Below are 24,856 nucleotides of genomic sequence, written 5' to 3' on the forward strand. Positions count from 1 at the left end.
CAAGTGCTGTATCGCTGTAGAAAGTCTTTCACCTAAGGTAGGTGCAGCGAGTGCCGTATCTCTGGACACGTGTTTCTGGGTTTCGGCCGTCATCAGCAGAGAGCGTATGTAACTGAAGGGGTCGCTTGAAATGCCGCCAAACGTCTTCACAGGTTTGTTGGACCACTCAGTAGGCGCACAGGTGCATCGCCAGTGCTCGTCAGCAAGAGGCTCACGGGAGCCGTCATTTAGACATCCAAAAAGAAAAAGGGAGCACACTGCCTTGCATTCAAGCGGAAAATAGCCCCAAGGCATCATGGTAAATGCAGTCATTTAAATATAAAGAGCACAAACTTTTCAAAAAATTATTCACCCTAAGTAGGTGCAGCAAGTGTCGTATCGCTGTAGAAAGTCTTTCACCTAAGGTAGGTGCAGCGAGTGCCGTATCTCTGGACACGTGTTTCTGGCTTTCGGCCGTCATCAGCAGAGAGCGTATGTAACTGAAGGGGTCGCTTGAAATGCCGCCAAACGTCTTCACAGGTTTTTGTACCACTCAGTAGACGCACAGGTGCATCGCCAGTGCTCGTCAGCAAGAGGCTCACGGGAGCCGTCATTTAGACATCCAAAAAGAAAAAGGGAGCACACTGCCTTACATTCAAGCGGAAAATAGCCCCAAGGCATCATGGTAAATGCAGTCATTTAAATATAAATAGCGAGAATTTTTCAAAAAATTATTCACCCTAAGTAGGTGCAGCAAGTGCCGTATCTCTGAAAAAAGTCTTTCACCTAAGGTAGGTGCAGCGAGTGCCGTATCTCTGGACACGTGTTTCTGGGTTTCGGCCGTCATCAGCAGAGAGCGTATGTAACTGAAGGGGTCGCTTGAAATGCCGCCAAACGTCTTCACAGGTTTGTTGGACCACTCAGTAGGCGCACAGGTGCATCGCCAGTGCTCGTCAGCAAGAAGCTCACGGGAGCCGTCATTTAGACATCCAAAAAGAAAAAGGGAGCACACTGCCTTGCATTCAAGCGGAAAATAGCCCCAAGGCATCATGGTAAATGCAGTCATTTAAATATAAAGAGCACAAACTTTTCAAAAAATTATTCACCCTAAGTAGGTGCAGCAAGTGTCGTATCGCTGTAGAAAGTCTTTCACCTAAGGTAGGTGCAGCGAGTGCCGTATCTCTGGACACGTATTTCTGGCTTTCGGCCGTCATCAGCAGAGAGCGTATGTAACTGAAGGGGTCGCTTGAAATGCCGCCAAACGTCTTCACAGGTTTTTGTACCACTCAGTAGACGCACAGGTGCATCGCCAGTGCTCGTCAGCAAGAGGCTCACGGGAGCCGTCATTTAGACATCCAAAAAGAAAAAGGGAGCACACTGCCTTGCATTCAAGCGGAAAATAGCCCCAAGGCATCATGGTAAATGCAGTCATTTAAATATAAATAGCGAGAATTTTTCAAAAAATTATTCACCCTAAGTAGGTGCAGCAAGTGCCGTATCTCTGTAAAAAGTCTTTCACCTAAGGTAGGTGCAGCGAGTGCCGTATCTCTGGACACGTGTTTCTGGCTTTCGGCCATCATCAGCAGAGAGCGTATGTAACTGAAGGGGTCGCTTGAAATGCTGCCAAACGTCTTCACAAGTTTTTGTACCACTCAGTAGGTGCACAGGTGCATCGCCAGTGCTCGTCAGCAAGAGGCTCACGGCAGCCGTCATTTAGACATCCAAAAAGAAAAAGGGAGGACACTGTCTTGCATTCAAGTGGAAAATAGCCCCAAGGCATCATGTTAAATGCAGTAATTTAAATATATATAGCGAGAATTTTTCCAAAAATTATTCACCCTAAGTAGGAGCAGCAAGTGCTGTATCGCTGTAGAAAGTCTTTCACCTAAGGTAGGTGCAGCGAGTGCCGTATCTCTGGACACGTGTTTCTGGCTTTTGGCCGTCATCAGCAGAGAGCGTATGTAACTGAAGGGGTCGCTTGAAATGCCGCCAAACGTCTTCACAGGTTTTTGTACCACTAAGTAGGCACACAGGTGCATCACCAGTGCTCGTCAGCAAGAGGCTCTCGGGAGCCGTAATTTAGACATCCAAAAAGAAAAAGGAAGCACACTGCCTTGCATTCAAGCGGAAAATAGCCCCAAGGCATCATGTTAAATGCAGTCATTTAAATATAAATAGCGAGAATTTTTCAAAAAATTATTCACCCTAAGTAGGTGCAGCAAGTGCCGTATCGCTGTAGAAAGTCTTTCACCTAAGGTAGGTGCAGCGAGTGCCGTATCTCTGGACACGTATTTCTGGCTTTCAGCCGTCATCAGCAGAGAGCGTATGTAACTGAAGGGGTCGCTTGAAATGCCGCCAAACGTCTTCACAGGTTTTTGTACCACTCAGTAGACGCACAGGTGCATCGCCAGTGCTCGTCAGCAAGAGGCTCACGGGAGCCGTCATTTAGACATTCAAAAAGAAAAAGGGAGCACACTGCCTTGCATTCAAACGTAAAATAGCCCCAAGGCATCATTGTAAATGCAGTCATTTAAATATAAATAGCGAGAATTTTTCAAAAAATTATTCACCCTAAGTAGGTGCAGCAAGTGCCGTATCGCTGTAGAAAGTCTTTCACCTAAGGTAGGTGCAGCGAGTGCCGTATCTCTGGACACGTGTTTCTGGCTTTAGGCCGTCATCAGCAGAGAACGTATGTAACTGAAGGGGTCGCTTGAAATGCCGCCAAACGTCTTCACAGGTTTTTGTACCACTCAGTAGACGCACAGGTGCATCGCCAGTGCTCGTCAGCAAGAGGCTCACGGGAGCCGTCATTTAGACATCCAAAAAGAAAAAGGGAGCACACTGCCTTGCATTCAAGCGGAAAATAGCCCCAAGGCATCATGGTAAATGCAGTCATTTAAATATAAATAGCGAGAATTTTTCAAAAAATTATTCACCCTAAGTAGGTGCAGCAAGTGCTGTATCGCTGTAGAAAGTCTTTCACCGAAGGTAGGTGCAGCGAGTGCCGTATCTCTGGACACGTGTTTCTGGCTTTCGGCCATCATCAGCAGAGAGCGTATGTAACTGAAGGGGTCGCTTGAAATGCCGCCAAACGTCTTCACAGGTTTTTGTACCACTCAGTAGACGCACAGGTGCATCGCCAGTGCTCGTCAGCAAGAGGCTCACGGGAGCCGTCATTTAGACATCCAAAAAGAAAAAGGGAGCACACTGCCTTGCATTCAAGCGGAAAATAGCCCCAAGGCATCATGGTAAATGCAGTCATTTAAATATAAATAGCGAGAATTTTTCAAAAAATTATTCACCCTAAGTAGGTGCAGCAAGTGCCGTATCTCTGAAAAAAGTCTTTCACCTAAGGTAGGTGCAGCGAGTGCCGTATCTCTGGACACGTGTTTCTGGGTTTCGGCCGTCATCAGCAGAGAGCGTATGTAACTGAAGGGGTCGCTTGAAATGCCGCCAAACGTCTTCACAGGTTTGTTGGACCACTCAGTAGGCGCACAGGTGCATCGCCAGTGCTCGTCAGCAAGAAGCTCACGGGAGCCGTCATTTAGACATCCAAAAAGAAAAAGGGAGCACACTGCCTTGCATTCAAGCGGAAAATAGCCCCAAGGCATCATGGTAAATGCAGTCATTTAAATATAAAGAGCACAAACTTTTCAAAAAATTATTCACCCTAAGTAGGTGCAGCAAGTACCGTATCGCTGTAGAAAGTCTTTCACCTAAGGTAGGTGCAGCGAGTGCCGTATCTCTGGACACGTGTTTCTGGCTTTCGGCCGTCATCAGCAGAGAGCGTATGTAACTGAAGGGGTCGCTTGAAATGCCGCCAAACGTCTTCACAGGTTTTTGTACCACTCAGTAGACGCACAGGTGCATCGCCAGTGCTCGTCAGCAAGAGGCTCACGGGAGCCGTCATTTAGACATCCAAAAAGAAAAAGGGAGCACACTGCCTTGCATTCAAGCGGAAAATAGCCCCAAGGCATCATGGTAAATGCAGTCATTTAAATATAAATAGCGAGAATTTTTCAAAAAATTATTCACCCTAAGTAGGTGCAGCAAGTGCCGTATCTCTGTAAAAAGTCTTTCACCTAAGGTAGGTGCAGCGAGTGCCGTATCTCTGGACACGTGTTTCTGGCTTTCGGCCATCATCAGCAGAGAGCGTATGTAACTGAAGGGGTCGCTTGAAATGCTGCCAAACGTCTTCACAAGTTTTTGTACCACTCAGTAGGTGCACAGGTGCATCGCCAGTGCTCGTCAGCAAGAGGCTCACGGCAGCCGTCATTTAGACATCCAAAAAGAAAAAGGGAGGACACTGTCTTGCATTCAAGTGGAAAATAGCCCCAAGGCATCATGTTAAATGCAGTAATTTAAATATATATAGCGAGAATTTTTCCAAAAATTATTCACCCTAAGTAGGAGCAGCAAGTGCTGTATCGCTGTAGAAAGTCTTTCACCTAAGGTAGGTGCAGCGAGTGCCGTATCTCTGGACACGTGTTTCTGGCTTTTGGCCGTCATCAGCAGAGAGCGTATGTAACTGAAGGGGTCGCTTGAAATGCCGCCAAACGTCTTCACAGGTTTTTGTACCACTAAGTAGGCACACAGGTGCATCACCAGTGCTCGTCAGCAAGAGGCTCTCGGGAGCCGTAATTTAGACATCCAAAAAGAAAAAGGAAGCACACTGCCTTGCATTCAAGCGGAAAATAGCCCCAAGGCATCATGTTAAATGCAGTCATTTAAATATAAATAGCGAGAATTTTTCAAAAAATTATTCACCCTAAGTAGGTGCAGCAAGTGCCGTATCGCTGTAGAAAGTCTTTCACCTAAGGTAGGTGCAGCGAGTGCCGTATCTCTGGACACGTATTTCTGGCTTTCAGCCGTCATCAGCAGAGAGCGTATGTAACTGAAGGGGTCGCTTGAAATGCCGCCAAACGTCTTCACAGGTTTTTGTACCACTCAGTAGACGCACAGGTGCATCGCCAGTGCTCGTCAGCAAGAGGCTCACGGGAGCCGTCATTTAGACATCCAAAAAGAAAAAGGGAGCACACTGCCTTGCATTCAAACGTAAAATAGCCCCAAGGCATCATTGTAAATGCAGTCATTTAAATATAAATAGCGAGAATTTTTCAAAAAATTATTCACCCTAAGTAGGTGCAGCAAGTGCCGTATCGCTGTAGAAAGTCTTTCACCTAAGGTAGGTGCAGCGAGTGCCGTATCTCTGGACACGTGTTTCTGGCTTTAGGCCGTCATCAGCAGAGAACGTATGTAACTGAAGGGGTCGCTTGAAATGCCGCCAAACGTCTTCACAGGTTTTTGTACCACTCAGTAGACGCACAGGTGCATCGCCAGTGCTCGTCAGCAAGAGGCTCACGGGAGCCGTCATTTAGACATCCAAAAAGAAAAAGGGAGCACACTGCCTTGCATTCAAGCGGAAAATAGCCCCAAGGCATCATGGTAAATGCAGTCATTTAAATATAAATAGCGAGAATTTTTCAAAAAATTATTCACCCTAAGTAGGTGCAGCAAGTGCTGTATCGCTGTAGAAAGTCTTTCACCGAAGGTAGGTGCAGCGAGTGCCGTATCTCTGGACACGTGTTTCTGGCTTTCGGCCATCATCAGCAGAGAGCGTATGTAACTGAAGGGGTCGCTTGAAATGCCGCCAAACGTCTTCACAGGTTTTTGTACCACTCAGTAGGTGCACAGGTGCATCGCCAGTGCTCGTCAGCAAGAGGCTCACGGTAGCCGTCATTTAGACATCCAAAAATAAAAAGGGAGCACACTGTCTTGCATTCAAGCGGAAAATAGCCCCAAGGCATCATGGTAAATGCAGTCATTTAAATATAAATAGCGAGAATTTTTCAAAAAATTATTTACCCTAAGTAGGTGCAGCAAGTGCTGTATCGCTGTAGAAAGTCTTTCACCTAAGGTAGGTGCAGCGAGTGCCCTATCTCTGGACACGTGTTTCTGCCTTTCGGCCGTCATCAGCAGAGAGCGTATGTAACTGAAGGGGTCGCTTGAAATGCCGCCAAACGTCTTCACAGGTTTTTGTACCACTCAGTAGGCACACAGGTGCATCACCAGTGCTCGTCAGCAAGAGGGTCACGGGAGCCGTAATTTAGACATCCAAAAAGAAAAAGGGAGCACACTGCCTTGCATTCAAGCGGAAAATAGCCCCAAGGCATCATGTTAAATGCAGTCATTTAAATATAAATAGCGAGAATTTTTCAAAAAATTATTCACCCTAAGTAGGTGCAGCAAGTGCTGTATCGCTGTCGAAAGTCTTTCACCTAAGGTAGGTGCAGCGAGTGCCGTATCTCTGGACACGTGTTTCTGGGTTTCGGCCGTCATCAGCAGAGAGCGTATGTAACTGAAGGGGTCGCTTGAAATGCCGCCAAACGTCTTCACAGGTTTGTTGGACCACTCAGTAGGCGCACAGGTGCATCGCCAGTGCTCGTCAGCAAGAGGCTCACGGGAGCCGTCATTTAGACATCCAAAAAGAAAAAGGGAGCACACTGCCTTGCATTCAAGCGGAAAATAGCCCCAAGGCATCATGGTAAATGCAGTCATTTAAATATAAAGAGCACAAACTTTTCAAAAAATTATTCACCCTAAGTAGGTGCAGCAAGTGTCGTATCGCTGTAGAAAGTCTTTCACCTAAGGTAGGTGCAGCGAGTGCCGTATCTCTGGACACGTGTTTCTGGCTTTCGGCCGTCATCAGCAGAGAGCGTATGTAACTGAAGGGGTCGCTTGAAATGCCGCCAAACGTCTTCACAGGTTTTTGTACCACTCAGTAGGCGGACAGGTGCATCGCCAGTGCTCGTCAGCAAGAGGCTCACGGGAGCCGTCATTTAGACATCCAAAAAGAAAAAGGGAGCACACTGCCTTGCATTCAAGCGGAAAATAGCCCCAAGGCATCATGGTAAATGCAGTCATTTAAATATAAATAGCGCAAATTTTTCCAAAAATTATTCACCCTAAGTAAGTGCAGCAAGTGCTGTATCGCTGTAGAAAGTCTTTCACCTAAGGTAGGTGCAGCGAGTGCCGTATCTCTGGACACGTGTTTCTGGCTTTCGGCCGTCATCAGCAGAGAGCGTATGTAACTGAAGGGGTCGCTTGAAATGCCACCAAACGTCTTCACAGGTTTTTGTACCACTCAGTAGGCACACAGGTGCATCGCCAGTGCTCGTCAGCAAGAGGCTCACGGGAGCCGTCATTTAGACATCCAAAAAGAAAAAGGGAGCACACTGCCTTGCATTCAAGCGGAAAATAGCCCCAAGGCATCATGGTAAATGCAGTCATTTAAATGTAAATAGCGAGGATTTTTTAAAAAATTACTCACCCTAGGTAGGTGCAGCAAGTGCCGTATCGCTGTAGAAAGTCTTTCACCTAAGGTAGGTGCAGCAAGTGCCGTATCTCTGGACACGTGTTTCTGGCTTTCGGCCGTCATCAGCAGAGAGTGTATGTAACTGAAGGAGTCGCTTGAAATGCCGCCAAACGTCTTCACAGGTTTTTGTATCACTCAGTAGGCGCACAGGTGCATCGCCAGTGCTCGTCAGCAAGAAACTCACGGCAGCCGTCATTTAGACATTCAAAAAGAAAAAGGGAGCACACTGCCTTGCATTCAAGCGGAAAATAGCCCCAAGGCATCAAGGTAAATGCAGTCATTTAAATATAAGTAGCGCACATTTTTCAAAAAGTTATTCACCCTAAGTAGGTGCAGCAAGTGCCATATCGCTGTAGAAAGTCTTTCACCTAAGGTAGGTGCAGCGAGTGCCGTATCTCTGGACACGTGTTTCTTGCTTTCGGCCGTCATCAGCAGAGAGAGTATGTAACTGAAGAGGTCGCTTGAAATGCCGCCAAACGTCTTCACAGGTTTTTGTACCACTCAGTAGGCGCACAGGTGCATCGCCAGTGCTCGTCAGCAAGAGGCTCACGGGAGCCGTCATTAAGACATCCAAAAAGAAAAAGGGAGCACACTGCCTTGCATTCAAGCGGAAAATAGCCCCAAGGCATCATGGTAAATGCAGTCATTTAAATATAAATAGCGAGAATTTTTCAAAAACGTATTCACCCTAAGTAGGTGCAGCAAGTGCCGTATCGCTGTAGAAAGTCTTTCACCGAAGGTAGGTGCAGCGAGTGCCGTATCTCTGGACACGTGTTTCTGGCTTTCGGCCATCATCAGCAGAGAGCGTATGTAACTGAAGGGGTCGCTTGAAATGCTGCCAAACGTCTTCACAGGTTTTTGTACCACTCAGTAGGTGCACAGGTGCATCGCCAGTGCTCGTCAGCAAGAGGCTCACGGCAGCCGTTATTTAGACATCCAAAAATAAAAAGGGAGCACACTGTCTTGCATTCAAGCGGAAAATAGCCCCAAGGCATCATGGTAAATGCAGTCATTTAAATATAAATAGCGAGAATTTTTCAAAAAATTATTTACCCTAAGTAGGTGCAGCAAGTGCTGTATCGCTGTAGAAAGTCTTTCACCTAAGGTAGATGCAGCGAGTGCCGTATCTCTGGACATGTGTTTCTGCCTTTCGGCCGTCATCAGCAGAGAGCGTATGTAACTGAAGGGGTCGCTTGAAATGCCGCCAAACGTCTTCATAGGTTTTTGTACCACTCAGTAGGCACACAGGTGCATCACCAGTGCTCGTCAGCAAGAGGCTCACGGGACCCGTAATTTAGACATCCAAAAAGAAAAAGGGAGCACACTGCCTTGCATTCAAGCGGAAAATAGCCCCAAGGCATCATGTTAAATGCAGTCATTTAAATATAAATAGCGAGAATTTTTCAAAAAATTATTCACCCTAAGTAGGTGCAGCAAGTGCTGTATCGCTGTAGAAAGTCTTTCACCTAAGGTAGGTGCAGCGAGTGCCGTATCTCTGGACACGTGTTTCTGGGTTTCGGCCGTCATCAGCAGAGAGCGTATGTAACTGAAGGGGTCGCTTGAAATGCCGCCAAACGTCTTCACAGGTTTGTTGGACCACTCAGTAGGCGCACAGGTGCATCGCCAGTGCTCGTCAGCAAGAGGCTCACGGGAGCCGTCATTTAGACATCCAAAAAGAAAAAGGGAGCACACTGCCTTGCATTCAAGCGGAAAATAGCCCCAAGGCATCATGGTAAATGCAGTCATTTAAATATAAAGAGCACAAACATTTCAAAAAATTATTCACCCTAAGTAGGTGCAGCAAGTGTCGTATCGCTGTAGAAAGTCTTTCACCTAAGGTAGGTGCAGCGAGTGCCGTATCTCTGGACACGTGTTTCTGGCTTTCGGCCGTCATCAGCAGAGAGCGTATGTAACTGAAGGGGTCGCTTGAAATGCCGCCAAACGTCTTCACAGGTTTTTGTACCACTCAGTAGACGCACAGGTGCATCGCCAGTGCTCGTCAGCAAGAGGCTCACGGGAGCCGTCATTTAGACATCCAAAAAGAAAAAGGGAGCACACTGCCTTGCATTCAAGCGGAAAATAGCCCCAAGGCATCATGGTAAATGCAGTCATTTAAATATAAATAGCGAGAATTTTTCAAAAAATTATTCACCCTAAGTAGGTGCAGCAAGTGCCGTATCTCTGTAAAAAGTCTTTCACCTAAGGTAGGTGCAGCGAGTGCCGTATCTCTGGACACGTGTTTCTGGCTTTCGGCCATCATCAGCAGAGAGCGTATGTAACTGAAGGGGTCGCTTGAAATGCCGCCAAACGTCTTCACAGGTTTTTGTACCACTCAGTAGGTGCACAGGTGCATCGCCAGTGCTCGTCAGCAAGAGGCTCACGGCAGCCGTCATTTAGACATCCAAAAAGAAAAAGGGAGCACACTGCCTTGCATTCAAGCGGAAAATAGCCCCAAGGCATCATGGTAAATGCAGACATTTAAATATAAATAGCGAGAATTTTTCAAAAAATTATTCACCCTAAGTAGGTGCAGCAAGTGCCGTATCGCTGTAGAAAGTCTTTCACCTAAGGTAGGTGCAGCGAGTGCCGTGTCTCTGGACACGTGTTTCAGGTTTTCGGCCGCCATCAGCAGAGAGCGTATGTAACTGAAGGGGTCGCTTGAAATGCCGCCAAACGTCTTCACAGGTTTTTGTACCACTCAGTAGGCGCACAGGTGCATCGCCAGTGCTCGTCAGCAAGAGGCTCACGGGAGCCGTCATTTAGACATCCAAAAAGAAAAAGGGAGCACACTGCCTTGCATTCAAGGGGAAAATAGCCCCAAGGCATCATGGTAAATGCAGTCATTTAAATATAAATAGCGCAAATTTTTCAAAACATTATTCACCCTAATTAAGTGCAGCAAGTGCCGTATCGCTGTAGAAAGTCTTTCACCTAAGGTAGGTGCAGCGAGTGCCGTATTCCTGGACACGTGTTTCTGGCTTTCGGCCGTCATCAGCAGAGAGCGTATGTAACTGAAGGGGTCACTTGAAATGCCGCCAAACGTCTTCACAGGTTTTTGTACCACTCAGTAGGCGCACAGGTGCATCGCCAGTGCTCGTCAGCAAGAGGCTCACGGGAGCCGTCATTTAGACATCCAAAAAGAAAAAGGGAGCACATTGCCTTGCATTCAAGCGGAAAATAGCCCCAAGGCATCATGGTAAATGCAGTCATTTAAATATAAATAGCAAGAATTTTTCAAAAAATTATTCACCCTAAGTAGGTGCAGCAAGTGCCGTATCGCTGTAGAAAGTCTTTCACCTAAGGTAGGTGCAGCGAGTGCCGTATCTCTGGACACGTGTTTCTGGCTTTCGGCCATCATCAGTAGAGAGCGTATGTAACTGAAGGGGTAGCTTGAAATGCCGCCAAACGTCTTCACAGGTTTTTGTACCACTCAGTAGGCGCACAGGTGCATCGCCAGTGCTCGTCAGCAAGATGCTCACGGGAGCCGTCATTTAGATATCCAAAAAGAAAAAGAGAGCACACTGCCTTGCATTCAAGCGGAAAATAGCCCCAAGGCATCATGGTAAATGCAGTCATTTAAATATAAATAGCGAGGATTTTTCAAAAAATTATTCACCCTAAGTAGGTGCAGCAAGTGCCGTATCGCTGTAGAAAGTCTTTCACCTAAGGTAGGTGCAGCGAGTGCCGTATCTCTGGACACGTGTTTCTGGCTTTCGGCCGTCATCAGCAGAGAGCGTATGTAACTGAAGGGGTCGCTTGAAATGCCGCCAAACGTCTTCACAGGTTTTTGTACCACTCAGTAGGCGGACAGGTGCATCGCCAGTGCTCGTCAGCAAGAGGCTCACGGGAGCCGTCATTTAGACATCCAAAAAGAAAAAGGGAGCACACTGCCTTGCATTCAAGCGGAAAATAGCCCCAAGGCATCATGGTAAATGCAGTCATTTAAATATAAATAGCGCAAATTTTTCCAAAAATTATTCACCCTAAGTAAGTGCAGCAAGTGCTGTATCGCTGTAGAAAGTCTTTCACCTAAGGTAGGTGCAGCGAGTGCCGTTTCTCTGGACACGTGTTTCTGGCTTTCGGCCGTCATCAGCAGAGAGCGTATGTAACTGAAGGGGTCGCTTGAAATGCCACCAAACGTATTCACAGGTTTTTGTACCACTCAGTAGGCTCACAGGTGCATCGCCAGTGCTCGTCAGCAAGAGGCTCACGGGAGCCGTCATTTAGACATCCAAAAAGAAAAAGGGAGCACACTGCCTTGCATTCAAGCGGAAAATAGCCCCAAGGCATCATGTTAAATGCAGTCATTTAAATATAAATAGCGAGAATTTTTCAAAAAATTATTCACCCTAAGTAGGTGCAGCAAGTGCTGTATCGCTGTAGAAAGTCTTTCACCTAAGGTAGGTGCAGTGAGTGCCGTATCTCTGGACACGTGTTTCTGGGTTTCTGCCGTCATCAGCAGAGAGCGTATGTAACTGAAGGGGTCGCTTGAAATGCCGCCAAACGTCTTCACAGGTTTGTTGGACCACTCAGTAGGCGCACAGGTGCATCGCCAGTGCTCGTCAGCAAGAGGCTCACGGGAGCCGTCATTTAGACATCCAAAAAGAAAAAGGGAGCACACTGCCTTGCATTCAAGCGGAAAATAGCCCCAAGGCATCATGGTAAATGCAGTCATTTAAATATAAATAGCGCAAATTTTTCCAAAAATTATTCACCCTAAGTAAGTGCAGCAAGTGCTGTATCGCTGTAGAAAGTCTTTCACCTAAGGTAGGTGCAGCGAGTGCCGTATCTCTGGACACGTGTTTCTGGCTTTCGGCCGTCATCAGCAGAGAGCGTATGTAACTGAAGGGGTCGCTTGAAATGCCGCCAAACGTCTTCACAGGTTTTTGTACCACTCAGTAGGCGGACAGGTGCATCGCCAGTGCTCGTCAGCAAGAGGCTCACGGCAGCCGTCATTTAGACATCCAAAAAGAAAAAGGGAGGACACTGTCTTGCATTCAAGTGGAAAATAGCCCCAAGGCATCATGTTAAATGCAGTCATTTAAATATAAATAGCGAGAATTTTTCAAAAAATTATTCACCCTAAGTAGGTGCAGCAAGTGCTGTATCGCTGTAGAAAGTCTTTCACCTAAGGTAGGTGCAGCGAGTGCCGTATCTCTGGACACGTGTTTCTGGGTTTCGGCCGTCATCAGCAGAGAGCGTATGTAACTGAAGGGGTCGCTTGAAATGCCGCCAAACGTCTTCACAGGTTTGTTGGACCACTCAGTAGGCGCACAGGTGCATCGCCAGTGCTCGTCAGCAAGAGGCTCACGGGAGCCGTCATTTAGACATCCAAAAAGAAAAAGGGAGCACACTGCCTTGCATTCAAGCGGAAAATAGCCCCAAGGCATCATGGTAAATGCAGTCATTTAAATATAAAGAGCACAAACTTTTCAAAAAATTATTCACCCTAAGTAGGTGCAGCAAGTGTCGTATCGCTGTAGAAAGTCTTTCACCTAAGGTAGGTGCAGCGAGTGCCGTATCTCTGGACACGTGTTTCTGGCTTTCGGCCGTCATCAGCAGAGAGCGTATGTAACTGAAGGGGTCGCTTGAAATGCCGCCAAACGTCTTCACAGGTTTTTGTACCACTCAGTAGGCGCACAGGTGCATCGCCAGTGCTCGTCAGCAAGAGGCTCACGGGAGCCGTCATTTAGACATCCAAAAAGAAAAAGGGAGCACACTGCCTTGCATTCAAGCGGAAAATAGCCCCACGGCATCATGGTAAATGCAGTCATTTAAATATAAATAGCGAGAATTTTTCAAAAAATTATTCACCCTAAGTAGGTGCAGCAAGTGCTGTATCTCTGAAAAAAGTCTTTCACCTAAGGTAGGTGCAGCGAGTGCCGTATCTCTGGACACGTGTTTCTGGGTTTCGGCCGTCATCAGCAGAGAGCGTATGTAACTGAAGGGGTCGCTTGAAATGCCGCCAAACGTCTTCACAGGTTTGTTGGACCACTCAGTAGGCACACAGGTGCATCAGCAGTGCTCGTCAGCAAGAGGATCACGGGAGCCGTCATTTAGACATCCAAAAAGAAAAAGGGAGCACACTGCCTTGCATTCAAGCGGAAAATAGCCCCAAGGCATCATGGTAAATGCAGTCATTTAAATATAAAGAGCACAAACTTTTCAAAAAATTATTCACCCTAAGTAGGTGCAGCAAGTGTCGTATCGCTGTAGAAAGTCTTTCACCTAAGGTAGGTGCAGCGAGTGCCGTATCTCTGGACACGTATTTCTGGCTTTCGGCCGTCATCAGCAGAGAGCGTATGTAACTGAAGGGGTCGCTTGAAATGCCGCCAAACGTCTTCACAGGTTTTTGTACCACTCAGTAGACGCACAGGTGCATCGCCAGTGCTCGTCAGCAAGAGGCTCACGGGAGCCGTCATTTAGACATCCAAAAAGAAAAAGGGAGCACACTGCCTTGCATTCAAGCGGAAAATATCCCCAAGGCATCATGGTAAATGCAGTCATTTAAATATAAATAGCGAGAATTTTTCAAAAAATTATTCACCCTAAGTAGGTGCAGCAAGTGCCGTATCTCTGTAAAAAGTCTTTCACCTAAGGTAGGTGCAGCGAGTGCCGTATCTCTGGACACGTGTTTCTGGCTTTCGGCCATCATCAGCAGAGAGCGTATGTAACTGAAGGGGTCGCTTGAAATGCTGCCAAACGTCTTCACAAGTTTTTGTACCACTCAGTAGGTGCACAGGTGCATCGCCAGTGCTCGTCAGCAAGAGGCTCACGGCAGCCGTCATTTAGACATCCAAAAAGAAAAAGGGAGGACACTGTCTTGCATTCAAGTGGAAAATAGCGCCAAGGCATCATGGTAAATGCAGTAATTTAAATATATATAGCGAGAATTTTTCCAAAAATTATTCACCCTAAGTAGGAGCAGCAAGTGCTGTATCGCTGTAGAAAGTCTTTCACCTAAGGTAGGTGCAGCGAGTGCCGTATCTCTGGACACGTGTTTCTGGCTTTTGGCCGTCATCAGCAGAGAGCGTATGTAACTGAAGGGGTCGCTTGAAATGCCGCCAAACGTCTTCACAGGTTTTTGTACCACTAAGTAGGCACACAGGTGCATCACCAGTGCTCGTCAGCAAGAGGCTCTCGGGAGCCGTAATTTAGACATCCAAAAAGAAAAAGGGAGCACACTGCCTTGCATTCAAGCGGAAAATAGCCCCAAGGCATCATGTTAAATGCAGTCATTTAAATATAAATAGCGAGAATTTTTCAAAAAATTATTCACCCTAAATAGGTGCAGCAAGTGCCGTATCGCTGTAGAAAGTCTTTCACCTAAGGTTTGTGCAGCGAGTGCCGTATCTCTGGACACGTGTTTCTGGCTTTCGGCCGTCATCAGCAGAGAGCGTATGTAACTGAAGGGGTCGCTTGAAATGCCGCCAAACGTCTTCACAGGTTTTTGTACCACTCAGTAGACGCACAGGTGCATCGCCAGTGCTCGTCAGCAAGAGGCTCACGGGAGCCGTCATTTAGACATCCAAAAAGAAAAAGGGAGCACACTGCCTTGCATTCAAACGTAAAATAGCCCCAAGGCATCATTGTAAATGCAGTCATTTAAATATAAATAGCGAGAATTTTTCAAAAAATTATTCACCCTAAGTAGGTGCAGCAAGTGCCGTATCGCTGTAGAAAGTCTTTCACCTAAGGTAGGTGCAGCGAGTGCCGTATCTCTGGACACGTGTTTCTGGCTTTCGGCCGTCATCAGCAGAGAACGTATGTAACTGAAGGGGTCGCTTGAAATGCCGCCAAACGTCTTCACAGGTTTTTGTACCACTCAGTAGACGCACAGGTGCATCGCCAGTGCTCGTCAGCAAGAGGCTCACGGGAGCCGTCATTTAGACATCCAAAAAGAAAAAGGGAGCACACTGCCTTGCATTCAAGCGGAAAATAGCCCCAAGGCATCATGGTAAATGCAGTCATTTAAATATAAATAGCGAGAATTTTTCAAAAAATTATTCACCCTAAGTAGGTGCAGCAAGTGCCGTATCGCTGTAGAAAGTCTTTCACCTAAGGTAGGTGCAGCGAGTGCCGTATCTCTGGACACGTGTTTCTGGCTTTCGGCCGTCATCAGCAGAGAGCGTATGTAACTGAAGGGGTCGCTTGAAATGCCGCCAAACGTCTTCACAGGTTTTTGTACCACTCAGTAGACGCACAGGTGCATCGCCAGTGCTCGTCAGCAAGAGGCTCACGGGAGCCGTCATTTAGACATCCAAAAAGAAAAAGGGAGCACACTGCCTTGCATTCAAGCGGAAAATAGCCCCAAGGCATCATGGTAAATGCAGTCATTTAAATATAAATAGCGAGAATTTTTCAAAAAATTATTCACCCTAAGTAGGTGCAGCAAGTGCCGTATCTCTGTAAAAAGTCTTTCACCTAAGGTAGGTGCAGCGAGTGCCGTATCTCTGGACACGTGTTTCTGGCTTTCGGCCATCATCAGCAGAGAGCGTATGTAACTGAAGGGGTCGCTTGAAATGCTGCCAAACGTCTTCACAAGTTTTTGTACCACTCAGTAGGTGCACAGGTGCATCGCCAGTGCTCGTCAGCAAGAGGCTCACGGCAGCCGTCATTTAGACATCCAAAAAGAAAAAGGGAGGACACTGTCTTGCATTCAAGTGGAAAATAGCCCCAAGGCATCATGTTAAATGCAGTCATTTAAATATAAATAGCGAGAATTTTTCAAAAAATTATTCACCCTAAGTAGGTGCAGCAAGTGCTGTATCGCTGTAGAAAGTCTTTCACCTAAGGTAGGTGCAGCGAGTGCCGTATCTCTGGACACGTGTTTCTGGGTTTCGGCCGTCATCAGCAGAGAGCGTATGTAACTGAAGGGGTCGCTTGAAATGCCGCCAAACGTCTTCACAGGTTTGTTGGACCACTCAGTAGGCGCACAGGTGCATCGCCAGTGCTCGTCAGCAAGAGGCTCACGGGAGCCGTCATTTAGACATCCAAAAAGAAAAAGGGAGCACACTGCCTTGCATTCAAGCGGAAAATAGCCCCAAGGCATCATGGTAAATGCAGTCATTTAAATATAAAGAGCACAAACTTTTCAAAAAATTATTCACCCTAAGTAGGTGCAGCAAGTGTCGTATCGCTGTAGAAAGTCTTTCACCTAAGGTAGGTGCAGCGAGTGCCGTATCTCTGGACACGTGTTTCTGGCTTTCGGCCGTCATCAGCAGAGAGCGTATGTAACTGAAGGGGTCGCTTGAAATGCCGCCAAACGTCTTCACAGGTTTTTGTACCACTCAGTAGACGCACAGGTGCATCGCCAGTGCTCGTCAGCAAGAGGCTCACGGGAGCCGTCATTTAGACATCCAAAAAGAAAAAGGGAGCACACTGCCTTGCATTCAAGCGGAAAATAGCCCCACGGCATCATGGTAAATGCAGTCATTTAAATATAAATAGCGAGAATTTTTCAAAAAATTATTCACCCTAAGTAGGTGCAGCAAGTGCTGTATCTCTGAAAAAAGTCTTTCACCTAAGGTAGGTGCAGCGAGTGCCGTATCTCTGGACACGTGTTTCTGGGTTTCGGCCGTCATCAGCAGAGAGCGTATGTAACTGAAGGGGTCGCTTGAAATGCCGCCAAACGTCTTCACAGGTTTGTTGGACCACTCAGTAGGCGCACAGGTGCATCGCCAGTGCTCGTCAGCAAGAGGATCACGGGAGCCGTCATTTAGACATCCAAAAAGAAAAAGGGAGCACACTGCCTTGCATTCAAGCGGAAAATAGCCCCAAGGCATCATGGTAAATGCAGTCATTTAAATATAAAGAGCACAAACTTTTCAAAAAATTATTCACCCTAAGTAGGTGCAGCAAGTGTCGTATCGCTGTAGAAAGTCTTTCACCTAAGGTAGGTGCAGCGAGTGCCGTATCTCTGGACACGTATTTCTGGCTTTCGGCCGTCATCAGCAGAGAGCGTATGTAACTGAAGGGGTCGCTTGAAATGCCGCCAAACGTCTTCACAGGTTTTTGTACCACTCAGTAGACGCACAGGTGCATCGCCAGTGCTCGTCAGCAAGAGGCTCACGGGAGCCGTCATTTAGACATCCAAAAAGAAAAAGGGAGCACACTGCCTTGCATTCAAGCGGAAAATATCCCCAAGGCATCATGGTAAATGCAGTCATTTAAATATAAATAGCGAGAATTTTTCAAAAAATTATTCACCCTAAGTAGGTGCAGCAAGTGCCGTATCTCTGTAAAAAGTCTTTCACCTAAGGTAGGTGCAGCGAGTGCCGTATCTCTGGACACGTGTTTCTGGCTTTCGGCCATCATCAGCAGAGAGCGTATGTAACTGAAGGGGTCGCTTGAAATGCTGCCAAACGTCTTCACAAGTTTTTGTACCACTCAGTAGGTGCACAGGTGCATCGCCAGTGCTCGTCAGCAAGAGGCTCACGGCAGCCGTCATTTAGACATCCAAAAAGAAAAAGGGAGGACACTGTCTTGCATTCAAGTGGAAAATAGCGCCAAGGCATCATGGTAAATGCAGTAATTTAAATATATATAGCGAGAATTTTTCCAAAAATTATTCACCCTAAGTAGGAGCAGCAAGTGCTGTATCGCTGTAGAAAGTCTTTCACCTAAGGTAGGTGCAGCGAGTGCCGTATCTCTGGACACGTGTTTCTGGCTTTTGGCCGTCATCAGCAGAGAGCGTATGTAACTGAAGGGGTCGCTTGAAATGCCGCCAAACGTCTTCACAGGTTTTTGTACCACTAAGTAGGCACACAGGTGCATCACCAGTGCTCGTCAGCAAGAGGCTCTCGGGAGCCGTAATTTAGACATCCAAAAAGAAAAAGGGAGCACACTGCCTTGCATTCAAGCGGAAAATAGCCCCAAGGCATCATGTTAAATGCAGTCATTTAAATATAAATAGCGAGAATTTTTCAAAAAATTATTCACCCTAAGTAGGTGCAGCAAGTGCCGTATCGCTGTAGAAAGTCTTTCACCTAAGGTTTGTGCAGCGAGTGCCGTATCTCTGGACACGTGTTTCTGGCTTTCGGCCGTCATCAGCAGAGAGCGTATGTAACTGAAGGGGTCGCTTGAAATGCCGCCAAACGTCTTCACAGGTTTTTGTACCACTCAGTAGACGCACAGGTGCATCGCCAGTGCTCGTCAGCAAGAGGCTCACGGGAGCCGTCATTTAGACATCCAAAAAGAAAAAGGGAGCACACTGCCTTGCATTCAAACGTAAAATAGCCCCAAGGCATCATTGTAAATGCAGTCATTTAAATATAAATAGCGAGAATTTTTCAAAAAATTATTCACCCTAAGTAGGTGCAGCAAGTGCCGTATCGCTGTAGAAAGTCTTTCACCTAAGGTAGGTGCAGCGAGTGCCGTATCTCTGGACACGTGTTTCTGGCTTTCGGCCGTCATCAGCAGAGAACGTATGTAACTGAAGGGGTCGCTTGAAATGCCGCCAAACGTCTTCACTGGTTTTTGTACCACTCAGTAGACGCACAGGTGCATCGCGAGTGCTCGTCAGCAAGAGGCTCACGGGAGCCGTCATTTAGACATCCAAAAAGAAAAAGGGAGCACACTGCCTTGCATTCAAGCGGAAAATAGCCCCAAGGCATCATGGTAAATGCAGTCATTTAAATATAAATAGCGAGAATTTTTCAAAAAATTATTCACCCTAAGTAGGTGCAGCAAGTGCCGTATCGCTGTAGAAAGTCTTTCACCTAAGGTAGGTGCAGCGAGTGCCGTATCTCTGGACACGTGTTTCTGGCTTTCGGCCGTCATCAGCAGAGAGCGTATGTAACTGAAGGGGTCGCTTGAAATGCCGCCAAACGTCTTCACAGGTTTTTGTACCACTCAGTAGGTGCACAGGTGCATCGCCAGTGCTCGTCAGCAGGAGGCTCACGGCAGCCGTCATTTAGACATCCAAAAAGAAAAAGGGAGCACACTGCCTTGCATTCAAGCGGAAAATAGCCCCAAGGCATCATGGTAAATGCAGACATTTAAATATAAATAGCGAGAATTTTTCAAAAAATTATTCACCCTAAGTAGGTGCAGCAAGTGCTGTATCGCTGTAGAAAGTCTTTCACCTAAGGTAGGTGCAGCGAGTGCCGTGTCTCTGGACACGTGTTTCAGCTTTTCGGCCGTCATCAGCAGAGAGCGTATGTAACTGAAGGGGTCGCTTGAAATGCCGCCAAACGTCTTCACAGGTTTTTGTACCACTCAGTAGGCGCACAGGTGCATCGCCAGTGCTCGTCAGCAAGAGGCTCACGGGAGCTGTCATTTAGACATCCAAAAAGAAAAAGGGAGCACACTGCCTTGCATTCAACGGGAAAATAGCCCCAAGGCATCATGGTAAATGCAGTCATTTAAATATAAATAGCGCAAATTTTTCAAAACATTATTCACCCTAATTAAGTGCAGCAAGTGCCGTATCGCTGTAGAAAGTCTTTCACCTAAGGTAGGTGCAGCAAGTGCCGTATTCCTGGACACGTGTTTCTGGCTTTCGGCCGTCATCAGCAGAGAGCGTATGTAACTGAAGGGGTCACTTGAAATGCCGCCAAACGTCTTCACAGGTTTTTGTACCACTCAGTAGGCGCACAGGTGCATCGCCAGTGCTCGTCAGCAAGAGGCTCACGGGAGCCGTCATTTAGACATCCAAAAAGAAAAAGGGAGCACATTGCCTTGCATTCAAGCGGAAAATAGCCCCAAGGCATCATGGTAAATGCAGTCATTTAAATGTAAATAGCGAGGATTTTTCAAAAAATTACTCACCCTAGGTAGGTGCAGCAAGTGCCGTATCGCTGTAGAAAGTCTTTCACCTAAGGTAGGTGCAGCAAGTGCCGTATCTCTGGACACGTGTTTCTGGCTTTTGGCCGTCATCAGCAGAGAGCGTATGTAACTGAAGGAGTCGCTTGAAATGCCGCCAAACGTCTTCACAGGTTTTTGTATCACTCAGTAGGCGCACAGGTGCATCGCCAGTGCTCGTCAGCAAGAAACTCACGGGAGCCGTCATTTAGACATTCAAAAAGAAAAAGGGAGCACACTGCCTTGCATTCAAGCGGAAAATAGCCCCAAGGCATCAAGGTAAATGCAGTCATTTAAATATAAGTAGCGCAAATTTTTCAAAAAGTTATTCACCCTAAGTAGGTGCAGCAAGTGCCATATCGCTGTAGAAAGTCTTTCACCTAAGGTAGTTGCAGCGAGTGCCGTATCTCTGGACACGTGTTTCTTGCTTTCGGCCGTCATCAGCAGAGAGAGTATGTAACTGAAGAGGTCGCTTGAAATGCCGCCAAACGTCTTCACAGGTTTTTGTACCACTCAGTAGACGCACAGGTGCATCGCCAGTGCTCGTCAGCAAAAGGCTCACGGGAGCCGTCATTTAGACATCCAAAAAGAAAAAGGGAGCACACTGCCTTGCATTCAAGCGGAAAATAGCCCCAAGGCATCATGGTAAATGCAGTCATTTAAATATAAATAGCGAGAATTTTTCAAAAACGTATTCACCCTAAGTAGGTGCAGCAAGTGCCGTATCGCTGTAGAAAGTCTTTCACCGAAGGGAGGTGCAGCGAGTGCCGTATCTCTGGACACGTGTTTCTGGCTTTTGGCCATCATCAGCAGAGAGCGTATGTAACTGAAGGGGTCGCTTGAAATGCCGCCAAACGTCTTCACAGGTTTTTGTACCACTCAGTAGGTGCACAGGTGCATCGCCAGTGCTCGTCAGCAAGAGGCTCACGGCAGCCGTCATTTAGACATCCAAAAATAAAAAGGGAGCACACTGTCTTGCATTCAAGCGGAAAATAGCCCCAAGGCATCATGGTAAATGCAGTCATTTAAATATAAATAGCGAGAATTTTTCAAAAAATTATTTACCCTAAGTAGGTGCAGCAAGTGCTGTATCGCTGTAGAAAGTCTTTCACCTAAGGTAGGTGCAGCGAGTGCCGTATCTCTGGACACGTGTTTCTGCCTTCGGCCGTCATCAGCAGAGAGCGTATGTAACTGAAGGGGTCGCTTGAAATGCCGCCAAACGTCTTCACAGGTTTTTGTACCACTCAGTAGGCACACAGGTGCATCATCAGTGCTCGTCAGCAAGAGGCTCACGGGACACGTAATTTAGACATCCAAAAAGAAAAAGGGAGCACACTGCCTTGCATTCAAGCGGAAAATAGCCCCAAGGCATCATGTTAAATGCAGTCATTTAAATATAAATAGCGAGAATTTTTCAAAAAATTATTCACCCTAAGTAGGTGCAGCAAGTGCTGTATCGCTGTAGAAAGTCTTTCACCTAAGGTAGGTGCAGCGAGTGCCGTATCTCTGGATACGTGTTTCTGGGTTTCGGCCGTCATCAGCTGAGAGCGTATGTAACTGAAGGGGTCGCTTGAAATGCCGCCAAACGTCTTCACAGGTTTGTTGGACCACTCAGTAGGCGCACAGGTGCATCGCCAGTGCTCGTCAGCAAGAGGCTCACGGGAGCCGTCATTTAGACATCCAAAAAGAAAAAGGGAGCACACTGCCTTGCATTCAAGCGGAAAATAGCCCCAAGGCATCATGGTAAATGCAGTCATTTAAATATAAAGAGCACAAACTTTTCAAAAAATTATTCACCCTAAGTAGGTGCAGCAAGTGTCGTATCGCTGTAGAAAGTCTTTCACCTAAGGTAGGTGCAGCGAGTGCCGTATCTCTGGACACGTGTTTCTGGCTTTCGGCCGTCATCAGCAGAGAGCGTATGTAACTGAAGGGGTCGCTTGAAATGCCGCCAAACGTCTTCACAGGTTTTTGTACCACTCAGTAGACGCACAGGTGCATCGCCAGTGCTCGTCAGCAAGAGGCTCACGGGAGCCGTCATTTAGACATCCAAAAAGAAAAAGGGAGCACACTGCCTTGCATTCAAGCGGAAAATAGCCCCAAGGCATCATGGTAAATGCAGTCATTTAAATATAAATAGCGAGAATTTTTCAAAAAATTATTCACCCTAAGTAGGTGCAGCAAGTGCCGTATCTCTGTAAAAAGTCTTTCACCTAAGGTAGGTGCAGCGAGTGCCGTATCTCTGGACACGTGTTTCTGGCTTTCGGCCATCATCAGCAGAGAGCGTATGTAACTGAAGGGGTCGCTTGAAATGCCGCCAAACGTCTTCACAGGTTTTTGTACCACTCAGTAGGTGCACAGGTGCATCGCCAGTGCTCGTCAGCAAGAGGTTCACGGCAGCCGTCATTTAGACATCCAAAAAGAAAAAGGGAGCACACTGCCTTGCATTCAAGCGGAAAATAGCCCCAAGGCATCATGGTAAATGCAGACATTTAAATATAAATAGCGAGAATTTTTCAAAAAATTATTTACCCTAAGTAGGTGCAGCAAGTGCTGTATCGCTGTAGAAAGTCTTTCACCTAAGGTAGATGCAGCGAGTGCCGTGTCTCTGGACACGTGTTTCAGGTTTTCGGCCGTCATCAGCAGAGAGCGTATGTAACTGAAGGGGTCGCTTGAAATGCCGCCAAACGTCTTCACAGGTTTTTGTACCACTCAGTAGGCGCACAGGTGCATCGCCAGTGCTCGTCAGCAAGAGGCTCACGGGAGCCGTCATTTAGACATCCAAAAAGAAAAAGGGAGCACACTGCCTTGCATTCAAGGGGAAAATAGCCCCAAGGCATCATGGTAAATGCAGTCATTTAAATATAAATAGCGCACATTTTTCAAAACATTATTCACCCTAATTAAGTGCAGCAAGTGCCGTATCGCTGTAGAAAGTCTTTCACCTAAGGTAGGTGCAGCGAGTGCCGTATTCCTGGACACGTGTTTCTGGCTTTCGGCCGTCATCAGCAGAGAGCGTATGTAACTGAAGGGGTCACTTGAAATGCCGCCAAACGTCTTCACAGGTTTTTGTACCACTCAGTAGGCGCACAGGTGCATCGCCAGTGCTCGTCAGCAAGAGGCTCACGGGAGCCGTCATTTAGACATCCAAAAAGAAAAAGGGAGCACATTGCCTTGCATTCAAGCGGAAAATAGCCCCAAGGCATCATGGTAAATGCAGTCATTTAAATATAAATAGCGAGAATTTTTCCAAAAATTATTCACCCTAAGTAGGTGCAGCAAGTGCCGTATCGATGTAGAAAGTCTTTCACCTAAGGTAGGTGCAGCGAGTGCCGTATCTCTGGACACGTGTTTCTGGCTTTCGGCCATCATCAGTAGAGAGCGTATGTAACTGAAGGGGTAGCTTGAAATGCCGCCAAACGTCTTCACAGGTTTTTGTACCACTCAGTAGGCGCACAGGTGCATCGCCAGTGCTCGTCAGCAAGATGCTCACGGGAGCCGTCATTTAGATATCCAAAAAGAAAAAGAGAGCACACTGCCTTGCATTCAAGCGGAAAATAGCCCCAAGGCATCATGGTAAATGCAGTCATTTAAATATAAATAGCGAGGATTTTTCAAAAAATTATTCACCCTAAGTAGGTGCAGCAAGTGCCGTATCGCTGTAGAAAGTCTTTCACCTAAGGTAGGTGCAGCGAGTGCCGTATCTCTGGACACGTGTTTCTGGCTTTCGGCCGTCATCAGCAGAGAGCGTATGTAACTGAAGGGGTCGCTTGAAATGCCGCCAAACGTCTTCACAGGTTTTTGTACCACTCAGTAGGCGGACAGGTGCATCACCAGTGCTCGTCAGCAAGAGGCTCACGGGAGCCGTCATTTAGATATCCAAAAAGAAAAAGGGAGCACATTGCCTTGCATTCAAGCGGAAAATAGCCCCAAGGCATCATGGTAAATGCATTCATTTAAATATAAAGACCGCAAATTTTTCAAAAAATTATTCACCCTAAGTAGGTGCAGCAAGTGCCGTATCGCTGTAGAAAGTCTTTCACCTAAGGTAGGTGCAGCGAGTGCCGTATCTCTGGACACGTGTTTCTGCCTTTCGGCCGTCATCAGCAGAGAGCGTATGTAACTGAAGGGGTCGCTTGAAATGCCGCCAAACGTCTTCAAAGGTTTTTGTACCACTCAGTAGACGCACAGGTGCATCGCCAGTGCTAGTCAGAAAGAGGCTCACGGGAGCCGTCATTTAGACATCCAAAAAGAAAAAGGGAGCACACTGCCTTGCATTCAAGCGGAAAATAGCCCCAAGGCATCATGGTAAATGCAGTCATTTAAATATAAGTAGCGAGAATTTTTCAAAAAATTATTCACCCTAAGTAGGTGCAGCAAGTGCCGTATCTCTGTAGAAAGTCTTTCACCTAAGGTAGGTGCAGCGAGTGCTGTATCTCTGGACACGTGTTTCTGGCTTTCGGCCATCATCAGCAGAGAGCGTATGTAACTGAAGGGGTCGCTTGAAATGCCACCAAACGTCTTCACAGGTTTTTGTACCACTCAGTAGGTGCACAGGTGCATCGCCAGTGCTCGTCAGCAAGAGGCTCACGGCAGCCGTCATTTAGACATCCAAAAAGAAAAAGGGAGGACACTGTCTTGCATTCAAGCGGAAAATAGCCCCAAGGCATCATGGTAAATGCAGTCATTTAAATATATATA

This window comes from Pleurodeles waltl, chromosome 10 (genome assembly GCF_031143425.1).
Source record: "Pleurodeles waltl isolate 20211129_DDA chromosome 10, aPleWal1.hap1.20221129, whole genome shotgun sequence".
NCBI classification, from domain to species: Eukaryota; Metazoa; Chordata; class Amphibia; order Caudata; family Salamandridae; genus Pleurodeles; species Pleurodeles waltl.